Source organism: Gorilla gorilla, chromosome 19 (genome assembly GCF_029281585.2).
Source record: "Gorilla gorilla gorilla isolate KB3781 chromosome 19, NHGRI_mGorGor1-v2.1_pri, whole genome shotgun sequence".
NCBI classification, from domain to species: domain Eukaryota; kingdom Metazoa; phylum Chordata; class Mammalia; order Primates; family Hominidae; genus Gorilla; species Gorilla gorilla.
The window spans coordinates 6,300,853-6,316,617 of NC_073243.2; positions in this window are offsets into that span (position 1 = coordinate 6,300,853).

The window sequence follows — 15,765 nt, forward strand, 5'->3', positions numbered from 1 at the left end:
AACATGGAAAAATCTACACCTCCATCTGTATAAACATGGAAATATCTACACCGCCATCTCTATAAACATGGAAATATCTACACCGCCATCTGTAGGAACATGTAAATAACTCCACCGCAATCTGTATGAACATGGAAATAACAACACCGCTATCTGTATGAACATGGAAACATCTACAGAGCTATCTGCATATACATGGAAATATCCACACCGCTATCTCCATAATGATGGAAATAACAACACCGATATCTCTATAAACATGGAAATATCTACATCGCCATCTGTATGAACATGGAAATATCTGCTCCGCCATCTGTATGAACATGGAAATATCTACACCGCCATCTTTATTAAGATGGAAATATCTACACCAATATCTGTATAAACATGGAAAATCTACACTGCTATCTGTATAAACATGGAAATATCTCAACCGCCATCTGTACAAACATGGAAATATCTACACCGCTATCTGTATCAACATGGAAATATCTACAACGCTATCTCTATGAACTTAGAAATATCTACACTTGTATCTGTATAAACATGGAAATATCTTGACCGCCATCTCAATAAACATGGAAATATCTACACCACCATCTGTATAAACATGGAAATATCTATACCGCTATCTGCATAAACATGGAAATATGTACACCGCCATCTCTATTAACATGGAAATATCTACACAGCTATCTGTATATCAATGGAAATATCTACACTGCTATCTCTATAAACACGGAAATAACTACACTACTATCTGTATAAACATGGAAATAAATACACCGCCACCTGAATGAACATGGAAATATCTACACTGCCATCCGTACGAACATGGAAATATCTACACCGCCATCTGTATGAACATGTAAATATCTACACCGCCATCTGTATGAACATGGAAATATCTACACCACTGTGTGAACATGGAAATAGCTACACCGCTATCTGTCTGAACATGGAAATATCTACACCGCTATCTGTATGAACATGGAAATATCTACACCGCCATCTGTATGAACATGGATATATCTTCACCGCCATCTGTATGAACATGGATATATCTACACCGGCATCTGGATGAACATGGAAATATCTACAACGCTATCTGCATGAACATGGAAATATCTACACAGCTATGTGCATATACATGGAAATATCTACAAAGATTTCTCTCTAAATATGGAAATAACTACAGTGCTATCTCTATAAACTTCGAAATATCTACACCGCCATTTCTATGAACATGGAAATATCTACACCGCCATCTGTACGAACATGGACATATGTACACCAACATCTGTATTAACATGGAAATATCTACACCGCTAACTGTATAAACATGGAAATATCTGCCCATCTGTATAAACATGGAAATATCCGCACCGCTATCTGTATAAACATGGAAATATCTACACCGCTATCTGTGTAAACATGGAAATGTCTACACCGCTACCTGTGTAAACATGGAAATATCTACACCGCCATCTGTGTAAACATAAAAATATCTACACCGCCATCTCTATAAACATGGAAATATCTACACCGCCATCTGTATGAACATGGAAATATCTACACCACTATCTGTATGAACATGGAAATATCTACACCGCTATCTGTATGAACATGGAAATATCTACACCGCTATCTGTATGAACATGGAAATATCTAGACCGCTATCTGTATGAACATGCAAATATCTAAACAGCTATCTTTATATCAATGGAAATATCTACACTGCTATCTCTATAAACATGGAAATAACTACACTGCCATCTGTATAAACAAGGAAATATCTACATCGCCATCTCTATGAACATGGAAATATCTACACCGCCATTTGTATGAACATGGAAATATCTACAGCGCCATCTCTATCAACATGGAAATATCTACATCGCCATTTGTATGAACATGGAAATATCTACACCACCATCTGTATGAACATGGAAATATCTTCACCGCCATCTGTATGAACATGGATATATGTGCACCGGCATCTGGATGAACATGGAAATATCTACACCGCTATCTGCATGAACATGCAAATATCTACCCAGCTATCTGAATATACATGGAAATATCTACACAGATTTTTCTATAAATATGGAAATAACTACAGCGCTATCTCTATAAACTTCGAAATATCTACACCGTCATCTGAATGAACATGGAAATATCTACACCGCCATCTGTACAAACATGGACATATCTAAACCGACATCTGTATTAAGATGGAAATATCTACACCGCTATCTGTATAAACATGGAAATATCTGCCCAACTATCTGTATAAACATGGAAATATCCGCACGGCTATCTGTATAAACATGGAAAAATCTACACTTCTATCTGCAAAAACATGGAAATATCCACACCGCTATCTGTGTAAACATGAAAATATCTACACCGCCATCCCCATAAACATGGAAATATCTACACCGCCATCTGTATGAACATGGAAATATCTACAACGCCATGTCTATAAACGTGGAAATATCTACACCGCTATCTGTATGAACTTGGAAATATCTACACTGCTCTATGTATAAAATTGAAATTATCTACACCACTATCTCTATAAACATGGAAATATCTACACTGCTATCTGTATAAACATGGAAATATCTACACCGCTATCTGTATAAACATGGAAATATCTTCACCGCTATCTGTATAAACATGGAAATACCTACAACGCTGTCTCTATAAACTTGGAAATAGCTACACCACTATCTCTGTAAACATGGAAATATCTAGACCGCCATCTCTATAAACATAGAAATATCTACACCACCATCTGTATAAACATGGAAATATCTATACCGCTATCTGCATAAACATGGAAATATCTACACCGCCATCTCTAAGAACATGGAAATATCTACACAGCCATCTGTACGAACATGGAAATATCTATACCGCCAGCTGTATGAACATGTAAATATCTACACCGCCATCTATATGAACATGGAAATATCTACACCGCTAATTGTATGAACATGGAAATATCTACACCGCTATATGCATGAACATGGAAATATCTACTCCGTTATCTGTATGAACATGGAAATATCTACACCGCTATCTGTATGAACATGTAAATATCTACACCGCTATCTGTATGAACATGGAAATATGTACACCGCTATCTGTATGAACATGCAAATATCTACACAGCCATCTGTATATCAATGGAAATATCTACACTGCTATCTCTATAAACATGGAAATAACTACACTGCTATCTGTATAAACAGGGAAGTATCTACACCGCCACCTGTATGAACATGGAAATATCTACACTGCCATCCGTACGAACATGGAAATATCTACACCGCCATCTGTATGAACATGGAAATATCTACACCGCCATCTGTATGAACATGGAAATATCTACACCGCTAACTGTATGAACATGGAAATATCTACACCGCTATATGTATGAACATGGAAATATCTACACCGCCATCTGAATGAACATGTAAATATCTACTCCGCCATCTCTATCTCAATGGAAATTTCTACACTGCTATCTCTATAAACATGGAAATAACAACACCGCTATCAGTATAAACATGGAAATATCTACACCGCCATCTCCATGAACATGGAAATATCTACACCGCCATTTGTTTGAACATGGAAATATCTACACCGCCATCTCTATGAACATGTAAATATCTACACAGCCATTTGTATGAACATGGAAATATCTACACCGCCATCTTTATGAACATGGAAATATCTTCACCGCCATCTGTATGAACATGGATATATGTGCACCGGCATCTGGATGAACATGGAAATATCTACACCGCTATATGCATGAACATGGAAATACCTACACAGCTATCTGAATATACATGGAAATATCTACACAGATTTCTCTATAAATATGGAAATAACTACAGCGCTATGTCTATAAACTTCGAAATATCTACACCGCCATCTGTATGAACATGGAAATATCTACACCGCCATCTGTACAAACATGGACATATCTACACCGCCATCTGTATAAAGATGGAAATATCTACACCGCCGTATTTATAATCATGGAAATATCTGCCCAACTATCCGTATAAACATGGAAATATCCGCAACGCTATCTGTATAAACATGGAAATATCTACACTGCTATCTGCAAAAACATGGAAATATCCACACCGCTATCTGTGTAAACATGGAAATGTCTACACCGCTATCTGTGTAAACATGGAAATATCTACACCGCCATCTGTGCAAACATGAAAATATCTACACCGCCATCCCTATAAACATGGAAATATCTACACCGCCATCTGTAAGAACATGGAAATATCTACACCGCCATCCCTATAAACGTGGAAATATCTACACCGCTATCTGTATGAACTTGGAAATATCTACACTGCTCTCTGTATAAAATTGAAATTATCTACTCCACTATATCTATAAACATGGAAATATCTACACTGCTATCTGTATAAACATGGAAATATCTTCACCGCTATCTGTATAAACATGGAAATATCTTCACCGCTATCTGTATAAACGTGGAAATATCTACAACGCTGTCTCTATAAACTTGGAAATAACTACACGACTATCTCTGTAAACATGGAAATATCTAGACCACCATCTCTATAAACATGGAAATATCTAAACCACCATCTGCATAAACATGTAAATATCTATACCGCAATCTGCATAAACATGGAAATATCTACACCGCCATCTCTATGAACATGGAAATAACTACACTGCCATCTGTACGAACATGAAAATATCTATACCGCCAGCTGTATGAACATGTAAATATCTACACCGCCATCTGTATAAACATGGAAATATCTACACTACTAACTGTATGAACATAGAAATATCTACACCGCTAGCTGTATGAACATGGAAATATCTACAGAGTTATCTGTATGAACATGGAAATATCTACACCGCTGTCTGTATGAACATGGAAATATCTACACCGCCATCTGTACGAACATGGAAATATCTACACCGCTATCTGTATGAACATGCAAATATCTACAGAGCTATCTGTATATCAATGGAAATATCTACACAGCTATCTCTATAAACATGGAAATAACTACACTGCTATCTGTATAAACATGGAAATATCCACACCACCACCTGTATGAACATGGAAATATCTACACCACCATCTGTATGAACATGGAAATATCTGCACCGCCATCTGTATGAACATGGAAATATCTACACCGCCATTTGTATGAACATGGAAATATCTACACCGCCATCTCTATGAACATGTAAATATCTACACAGCCATTTGTATGAACATGGAAATATCTACACCGCCATCTGTATGAACATGGAAATATCTTCACCGCCACCTGTATGAACATGGATATATGTGCACCGGCATCTGGATGAACATGGAAATATCTACACCGCTATCTGCATGAACATGGAAATATCTACACAGCTCTCTGAATAAACATGGAATTATCTACACAGATTTCTCTATAAATATGGAAATAACTACAGCGCTATCTCTATAAACTTCGAAATATCTACACCGCCATCTGTATGAACATGGAAATATCTACACCGCCATCTGTACAAACATGGACATATCTACACCGCCATCTCTATAAACATGGAAATATCTACACCGCCATCTGTAGGAACATGTAAATAACTCCACCGCCATCTGTATGAACATGGAAATAACAACACCGCTATCTGTATGAACATGGAAACATCTACAGAGCTATCTGCATATACATGGAAATATCCACACCGCTATCTCCATAATGATGGAAATAACAACACCGATATCTCTATAAACATGGAAATATCTACATCGCCATCTGTATGAACATGGAAATATCTGCTCCGCCATCTGTATGAACATGGAAATATCTACACCGCCATCTTTATTAAGATGGAAATATCTACACCAATATCTGTATAAACATGGAAAATCTACACTGCTATCTGTATAAACATGGAAATATCTCAACCGCCATCTGTACAAACATGGAAATATCTACACCGCTATCTGTATCAACATGGAAATATCTACAACGCTATCTCTATGAACTTAGAAATATCTACACTTGTATCTGTATAAACATGGAAATATCTTGACCGCCATCTCAATAAACATGGAAATATCTACACCACCATCTGTATAAACATGGAAATATCTATACCGCTATCTGCATAAACATGGAAATATGTACACCGCCATCTCTATTAACATGGAAATATCTACACAGCTATCTGTATATCAATGGAAATATCTACACTGCTATCTCTATAAACACGGAAATAACTACACTACTATCTGTATAAACATGGAAATAAATACACCGCCACCTGAATGAACATGGAAATATCTACACTGCCATCCGTACGAACATGGAAATATCTACACCGCCATCTGTATGAACATGTAAATACCTACACCGCCATCTGTATGAACATGGAAATATCTACACCGCCATCTGTATGAACATGGATATATCTTCACCGCCATCTGTATGAACATGGATATATCTACACCGGCATCTGGATGAACATGGAAATATCTACAACGCTATCTGCATGAACATGGAAATATCTACACAGCTATGTGCATATACATGGAAATATCTACAAAGATTTCTCTCTAAATATGGAAATAACTACAGTGCTATCTCTATAAACTTCGAAATATCTACACCGCCATTTCTATGAACATGGAAATATCTACACCGCCATCTGTACGAACATGGACATATGTACACCAACATCTGTATTAACATGGAAATATCTACACCGCTAACTGTATAAACATGGAAATATCTGCCCATCTGTATAAACATGGAAATATCCGCACCGCTATCTGTATAAACATGGAAATATCTACACCGCTATCTGTGTAAACATGGAAATGTCTACACCGCTACCTGTGTAAACATGGAAATATCTACACCGCCATCTGTGTAAACATAAAAATATCTACACCGCCATCTCTATAAACATGGAAATATCTACACCGCCATCTGTATGAACATGGAAATATCTACACCACTATCTGTATGAACATGGAAATATCTACACCGCTATCTGTATGAACATGGAAATATCTACACCGCTATCTGTATGAACATGGAAATATCTAGAACGCTATCTGTATGAACATGCAAATATCTAAACAGCTATCTTTATATCAATGGAAATATCTACACTGCTATCTCTATAAACATGGAAATAACTACACTGCCATCTGTATAAACAAGGAAATATCTACATCGCCATCTCTATGAACATGGAAATATCTACACCGCCATTTGTATGAACATGGAAATATCTACAGCGCCATCTCTATCAACATGGAAATATCTACATCGCCATTTGTATGAACATGGAAATATCTACACCACCATCTGTATGAACATGGAAATATCTTCACCGCCATCTGTATGAACATGGATATATGTGCACCGGCATCTGGATGAACATGGAAATATCTACACCGCTATCTGCATGAACATGCAAATATCTACCCAGCTATCTGAATATACATGGAAATATCTACACAGATTTTTCTATAAATATGGAAATAACTACAGCGCTATCTCTATAAACTTCGAAATATCTACACCGTCATCTGTATGAACATGGAAATATCTACACCGCCATCTGTACAAACATGGACATATCTACACCGACATCTGTATTAAGATGGAAATATCTACACCGCTATCTGTATAAACATGGAAATATCTGCCCAACTATCTGTATAAACATGGAAATATCCGCACGGCTATCTGTATAAACATGGAAAAATCTACACTTCTATCTGCAAAAACATGGAAATATCCACACCGCTATCTGTGTAAACATGAAAATATCTACACCGCCATCCCCATAAACATGGAAATATCTACACTGCCATCTGTATGAACATGGAAATATCTACAACGCCATGTCTATAAACGTGGAAATATCTACACCGCTATCTGTATGAACTTGGAAATATCTACACTGCTCTATGTATAAAATTGAAATTATCTACACCACTATCTCTATAAACATGGAAATATCTACACTGCTATCTGTATAAACATGGAAATATCTACACCGCTATCTGTATAAACATGGAAATATCTTCACCGCTATCTGTATAAACATGGAAATACCTACAACGCTGTCTCTATAAACTTGGAAATAGCTACACCACTATCTCTGTAAACATGGAAATATCTAGACCGCCATCTCTATAAACATAGAAATATCTACACCACCATCTGTATAAACATGGAAATATCTATACCGCTATCTGCATAAACATGGAAATATCTACACCGCCATCTCTAAGAACATGGAAATATCTACACAGCCATCTGTACGAACATGGAAATATCTATACCGCCAGCTGTATGAACATGTAAATATCTACACCGCCATCTATATGAACATGGAAATATCTACACCGCTAATTGTATGAACATGGAAATATCTACACCGCTATATGCATGAACATGGAAATATCTACTCCGTTATCTGTATGAACATGGAAATATCTACACCGCTATCTGTATGAACATGTAAATATCTACACCGCTATCTGTATGAACATGGAAATATGTACACCGCTATCTGTATGAACATGCAAATATCTACACAGCCATCTGTATAACAATGGAAATATCTACACTGCTATCTCTATAAACATGGAAATAACTACACTGCTATCTGTATAAACAGGGAAGTATCTACACCGCCACCTGTATGAACATGGAAATATCTACACTGCCATCCGTACGAACATGGAAATATCTACACCGCCATCTGTATGAACATGGAAATATCTACACCGCCATCTGTATGAACATGGAAATATCTACACCGCTAACTGTATGAACATGGAAATATCTACACCGCTATATGTATGAACATGGAAATATCTACACCGCCATCTGAATGAACATGTAAATATCTACTCCGCCATCTCTATCTCAATGGAAATTTCTACACTGCTATCTCTATAAACATGGAAATAACAACACCGCTATCAGTATAAACATGGAAATATCTACACCGCCATCTCCATGAACATGGAAATATCTACACCGCCATTTGTTTGAACATGGAAATATCTACACCGCCATCTCTATGAACATGTAAATATCTACACAGCCATTTGTATGAACATGGAAATATCTACACCGCCATCTTTATGAACATGGAAATATCTTCACCGCCATCTGTATGAACATGGATATATGTGCACCGGCATCTGGATGAACATGGAAATATCTACACCGCTATATGCATGAACATGGAAATACCTACACAGCTATCTGAATATACATGGAAATATCTACACAGATTTCTCTATAAATATGGAAATAACTACAGCGCTATGTCTATAAACTTCGAAATATCTACACCGCCATCTGTATGAACATGGAAATATCTACACCGCCATCTGTACAAACATGGACATATCTACACCGCCATCTGTATAAAGATGGAAATATCTACACCGCCGTATTTATAATCATGGAAATATCTGCCCAACTATCCGTATAAACATGGAAATATCCGCAACGCTATCTGTATAAACATGGAAATATCTACACTGCTATCTGCAAAAACATGGAAATATCCACACCGCTATCTGTGTAAACATGGAAATGTCTACACCGCTATCTGTGTAAACATGGAAATATCTACACCGCCATCTGTGCAAACATGAAAATATCTACACCGCCATCCCTATAAACATGGAAATATCTACACCGCCATCTGTAAGAACATGGAAATATCTACACCGCCATCCCTATAAACGTGGAAATATCTACACCGCTATCTGTATGAACTTGGAAATATCTACACTGCTCTCTGTATAAAATTGAAATTATCTACTCCACTATATCTATAAACATGGAAATATCTACACTGCTATCTGTATAAACATGGAAATATCTTCACCGCTATCTGTATAAACATGGAAATATCTTCACCGCTATCTGTATAAACGTGGAAATATCTACAACGCTGTCTCTATAAACTTGGAAATAACTACACGACTATCTCTGTAAACATGGAAATATCTAGACTACCATCTCTATAAACATGGAAATATCTAAACCACCATCTGCATAAACATGTAAATATCTATACCGCAATCTGCATAAACATGGAAATATCTACACCGCCATCTCTATGAACATGGAAATAACTACACCGCCATCTGTACGAACATGAAAATATCTATACCGCCAGCTGTATGAACATGTAAATATCTACACCGCCATCTGTATAAACATGGAAATATCTACACTACTAACTGTATGAACATAGAAATATCTACACCGCTAGCTGTATGAACATGGAAATATCTACACAGTTATCTGTATGAACATGGAAATATCTACACCGCTGTCTGTATGAACATGGAAATATCTACACCGCCATCTGTACGAACATGGAAATATCTACACCGCTATCTGTATGAACATGCAAATATCTACAGAGCTATCTGTATATCAATGGAAATATCTACACAGCTATCTCTATAAACATGGAAATAACTACACTGCTATCTGTATAAACATGGAAATATCCACACCACCACCTGTATGAACATGGAAATATCTACACCACCATCTGTATGAACATGGAAATATCTGCACCGCCATCTGTATGAACATGGAAATATCTACACCGCCATTTGTATGAACATGGAAATATCTACACCGCCATCTCTATGAACATGTAAATATCTACACAGCCATTTGTATGAACATGGAAATATCTACACCGCCATCTGTATGAACATGGAAATATCTTCACCGCCATCTGTATGAACATGGATATATGTGCACCGGCATCTGGATGAACATGGAAATATCTACACCGCTATCTGCATGAACATGGAAATATCTACACAGCTCTCTGAATAAACATGGAATTATCTACACAGATTTCTCTATAAATATGGAAATAACTACAGCGCTATCTCTATAAACTTCGAAATATCTACACCGCCATCTGTATGAACATGGAAATATCTACACCGCCATCTGTACAAACATGGACATATCTACACTGGCATCTGTATAAAGATGGAAATATCTAACCGCCGTCTGTATAAACATGGAAATATATGACCAACTATCTGTATAAACATGGAAATATCCGCACCGCTATCTGTATAAACATGGAAATATCTACACTGCTATCTGCAAAAACATGGAAATATCCACACCGCCATCTGTGTAAAGATGGAAATGTCTACACCGCTATCTGTGTAAACCTGGAAATATCCACACCGCCATCTGTGTAAACATGACAATATCTACACCGCCAGACCTATAAACATGGAAATATCTATACCGCCATCTGTATGAACATGGAAATATCTACACCGCCATCTCTATAAACGTGGAAATATCTACACCGCTATCTGTATGAACTTGGAAATATCTACACTGCTCTCTGTATAAAATTGAAATTATCTACTCCACTATCTCTATAAACATGGAAATATCTACACTGCTATCTGTATAAACATGGAAATATCTACACCGCTATCTGTATAAACATGGAAATATCTTCACCGCTATCTGTATAAACATGGAAATATCTACAACGCTGTCTCTATAAACTTGGAAATAACTACACCACTATCTCTGTAAACATGGAAATATCTAGACCGCCATCTCTATAAACATGGAAATATCTACACCACCAACTGCATAAACATGGAAATATCTATACCGCTATCTGCATAAATATGGAAATATCTACACCGCCATATGTACGAACATGGAAATATCTATACCGCCATTTGTATGAACATGTAAATATCTACACCGCTATCTGTATGAACATGGAAATATCTACACCGTTATCTGTATGAACATGGAAATATCTACACCGCTATCTGTATGAACATGGAAATATCTACACCGCTATCTGTATGAACATGGAAATATCTACACCGCTATCTGTATGAACATGCAAATATCTACACAGCTATCTGTATATCAATGGAAATATCTACACAGCTATCTCTATAAACATGGAAATAACTACACTGCTATCTGTATAAACATGGAAATATCTACACCGCCACCTGTATGAACATGGAAATATCTACACTGCCATCCGTACGAACATGGAAATACCTATACCGCCATGTGTATGAACATGTAAATAACTACACCGCCATCTGTATGAACATGGAAATATCTACACCGCTAACTGTATGAACATGGAAATATCTACACCGCTATTGGTATGAACATGGAAATATCTACACCGCTATCTGTATGAACATGGAAATATCTACACCGCTATCTGTATGAACATGGAAATATCTACACCGCTATATGTATGAACATGGAAATATCTACACCGCCATCTGTATGAACATGTAAATATCTACTCCGCCATCTCTATCTCAATGGAAATTTCTATACTGCTATCTCTATAAACATGGAAATAACAACACCGCTATCTGTATAAACATGGAAATATCTACACCGCCATCTCTATGAACAAGGAAATATCTACACCGCCATTTGTTTGAACATGGAAATATCTACACCGCCATCTCTATGAACATGTAAATATCTACACAGCCATTTATATGAACATGGAAATATCTACACCGCCATCTTTATGAACATGGAAATATCTTCACCGCCATCTGTATGAACATGGATATATGTGCACCGGCATCTGGATGAACATGGAAATATCTACACCGCTATCTGCATGAACATGGAAATACCTACACAGCTATCTGAATATACATGGAAATATCTACACAGATTTCTCTATAAATATGGAAATAACTACAGCGCTATGTCTATAAACTTCGAAATATCTACACCGCCATCTGTATGAACATGGAAATATCTACACCGCCATCTGTACAAACATGGACATATCTACACCGCCATCTGTATAAAGATGGAAATATCTACACCGCCGTCTTTATAATCATGGAAATATCTGCCCAACTATCCGTATAAACATGGAAATATCCGCAACGCTATCTGTATAAACATGGAAATATCTACACTGCTATCTGCAAAAACATGGAAATATCCACACCGCTATCTGTGTAAACATGGAAATGTCTACACCGCTATCTGTGTAAACATGGAAATATCTACACCGCCATCTGTGTAAACATGAAAATATCTACACCGCCATCCCTATAAACATGGAAATATCTACACCGCCATCTGTAAGAACATGGAAATATCTACACCGCCATCCCTATAAACGTGGAAATATCTACACCGCTATCTGTATGAACTTGGAAATATCTACACTGCTCTCTGTATAAAATTGAAATTATCTACTCCACTATATCTATAAACATGGAAATATCTACACTGCTATCTGTATAAACATGGAAATATCTACACCGCTATCTGTATAAACATGGAAATATCTTCACCGCTATCTGTATAAACATGGAAATATCTACAACGCTGTCTCTATAAACTTGGAAATAACTACACGACTATCTCTGTAAACATGGAAATATCTAGACCACCATCTCTATAAACATGGAAATATCTAAACCACCATCTGCATAAACATGGAAATATCTATACCGCTATCTGCATAAACATGGAAATATCTACACCGCCATCTCTATGAACATGGAAATAACTACACCGCCATCTGTACGAACATGAAAATATCTATACCGCGAGCTGTATGAACATGTAAATATCTACACCGCCATCTGTATAAACATGGAAATATCTACACTACTAACTGTATGAACATAGAAATATCTACACCGCTAGCTGTATGAACATGGAAATATCTACACAGTTATCTGTATGAACATGGAAATATCTACACCGCTGTCTGTATGAACTTGGAAATATCTACACCGCCATCTGTACGAACATGGAAATATCTACACCGCTATCTGTATGAACATGCAAATATCTACAGAGCTATCTGTATATCAATGGAAATATCTACACAGCTATCTCTATAAACATGGAAATAACTACACTGCTATCTGTATAAACATGGAAATATCCACACCGCCACCTATATGAACATGGAAATATCTACACCACCATCTGTATGAACATGGAAATATCTGCACCGCCATCTGTATGAACATGGAAATATCTACACCGCCATTTTTATGAACATGGAAATATCTACACCGCCATCTCTATGAACATGTAAATATCTACACAGCCATTTGTATGAACATGGAAATATCTACACCGCCATCTGTATGAACATGGAAATATCTTCACCGCCATCTGTATGAACATGGATATATGTGCACCGGCATCTGGATGAACATGGAAATATCTACACCGCTATCTGCATGAACATGGAAATATCTACACAGCTCTCTGAATAAACATGGAATTATCTACACAGATTTCTCTATAAATATGGAAATAACTACAGCGCTATCTCTATAAACTTCGAAATATCTACACCGCCATCTGTATGAACATGGAAATATCTACACCGCCATCTGTACAAACATGGACATATCTACACCGGCATCTGTATAAAGATGGAAATATCTAACCGCCGTCTGTATAAACATGGAAATATATGACCAACTATCTGTATAAACATGGAAATATCCGCACCGCTATCTGTATAAACATGGAAATATCTACACTGCTATCTGCAAAAACATGGAAATATCCACACCGCTATCTGTGTAAAGATGGAAATGTCTACACCGCTATCTGTGTAAACCTGGAAATATCCACACCGCCATCTGTGTAAACATGACAATATCTACACCGCCAGCCCTATAAACATGGAAATATCTATACCGCCATCTGTATGAACATGGAAATATCTACACCGCCATCTCTATAAATGTGGAAATATCTACACCGCTATCTGTATGAACTTGGAAATATCTACACTGCTCTCTGTATAAAATTGAAATTATCTACTCCACTATCTCTATAAACATGGAAATATCTACACTGCTATCTGTATAAACATGGAAATATCTACACCGCTATCTGTATAAACATGGAAATATCTACAACGCTGTCTCTATAAACTTGGAAATAACTACACCACTATCTCTGTAAACATGGAAATATCTAGACCGCCATCTCTATAAACATGGAAATATCTACACCACCAACTGCATAAACATGGAAATATCTATACCGCTATCTGCATAAACATGGAAATATCTACACCGCCATCTCTATGAACATGGAAATATCTACACCGCCATATGTACGAACATGGAAATATCTATACCGCCATTTGTATGAACATGTAAATATCTACACCGCTATCTGTATGAACATGGAAATATCTACACCGTTATCTGTATGAACATGGAAATATCTACACCGCTATCTGTATGAACATGGAAATATCTACACCGCTATCTGTACGAACATGGAAATATCTACACCGCTATCTGTATGAACATGCAAATATCTACACAGCTTTCTGTATATCAATGGAAATATCTACACAGCTATCTCTATAAACATGGAAATAACTACACGGCTATCTGTATAAACATGGAAATATCTACACCGCCACCTGTATGAACATGGAAATATCTACACTTCCATCCGTACGAACATGGAAATACCTATACCGCCATGTGTATGGACATGTAAATAACTACACCGCCATCTGTATGAACATGGAAATATCTACACCGCTAACTGTATGAACATGGAAATATCTACACCGCTATCTATATGAACATGGAAATATCTACACCTTTATCTGTATGAACAT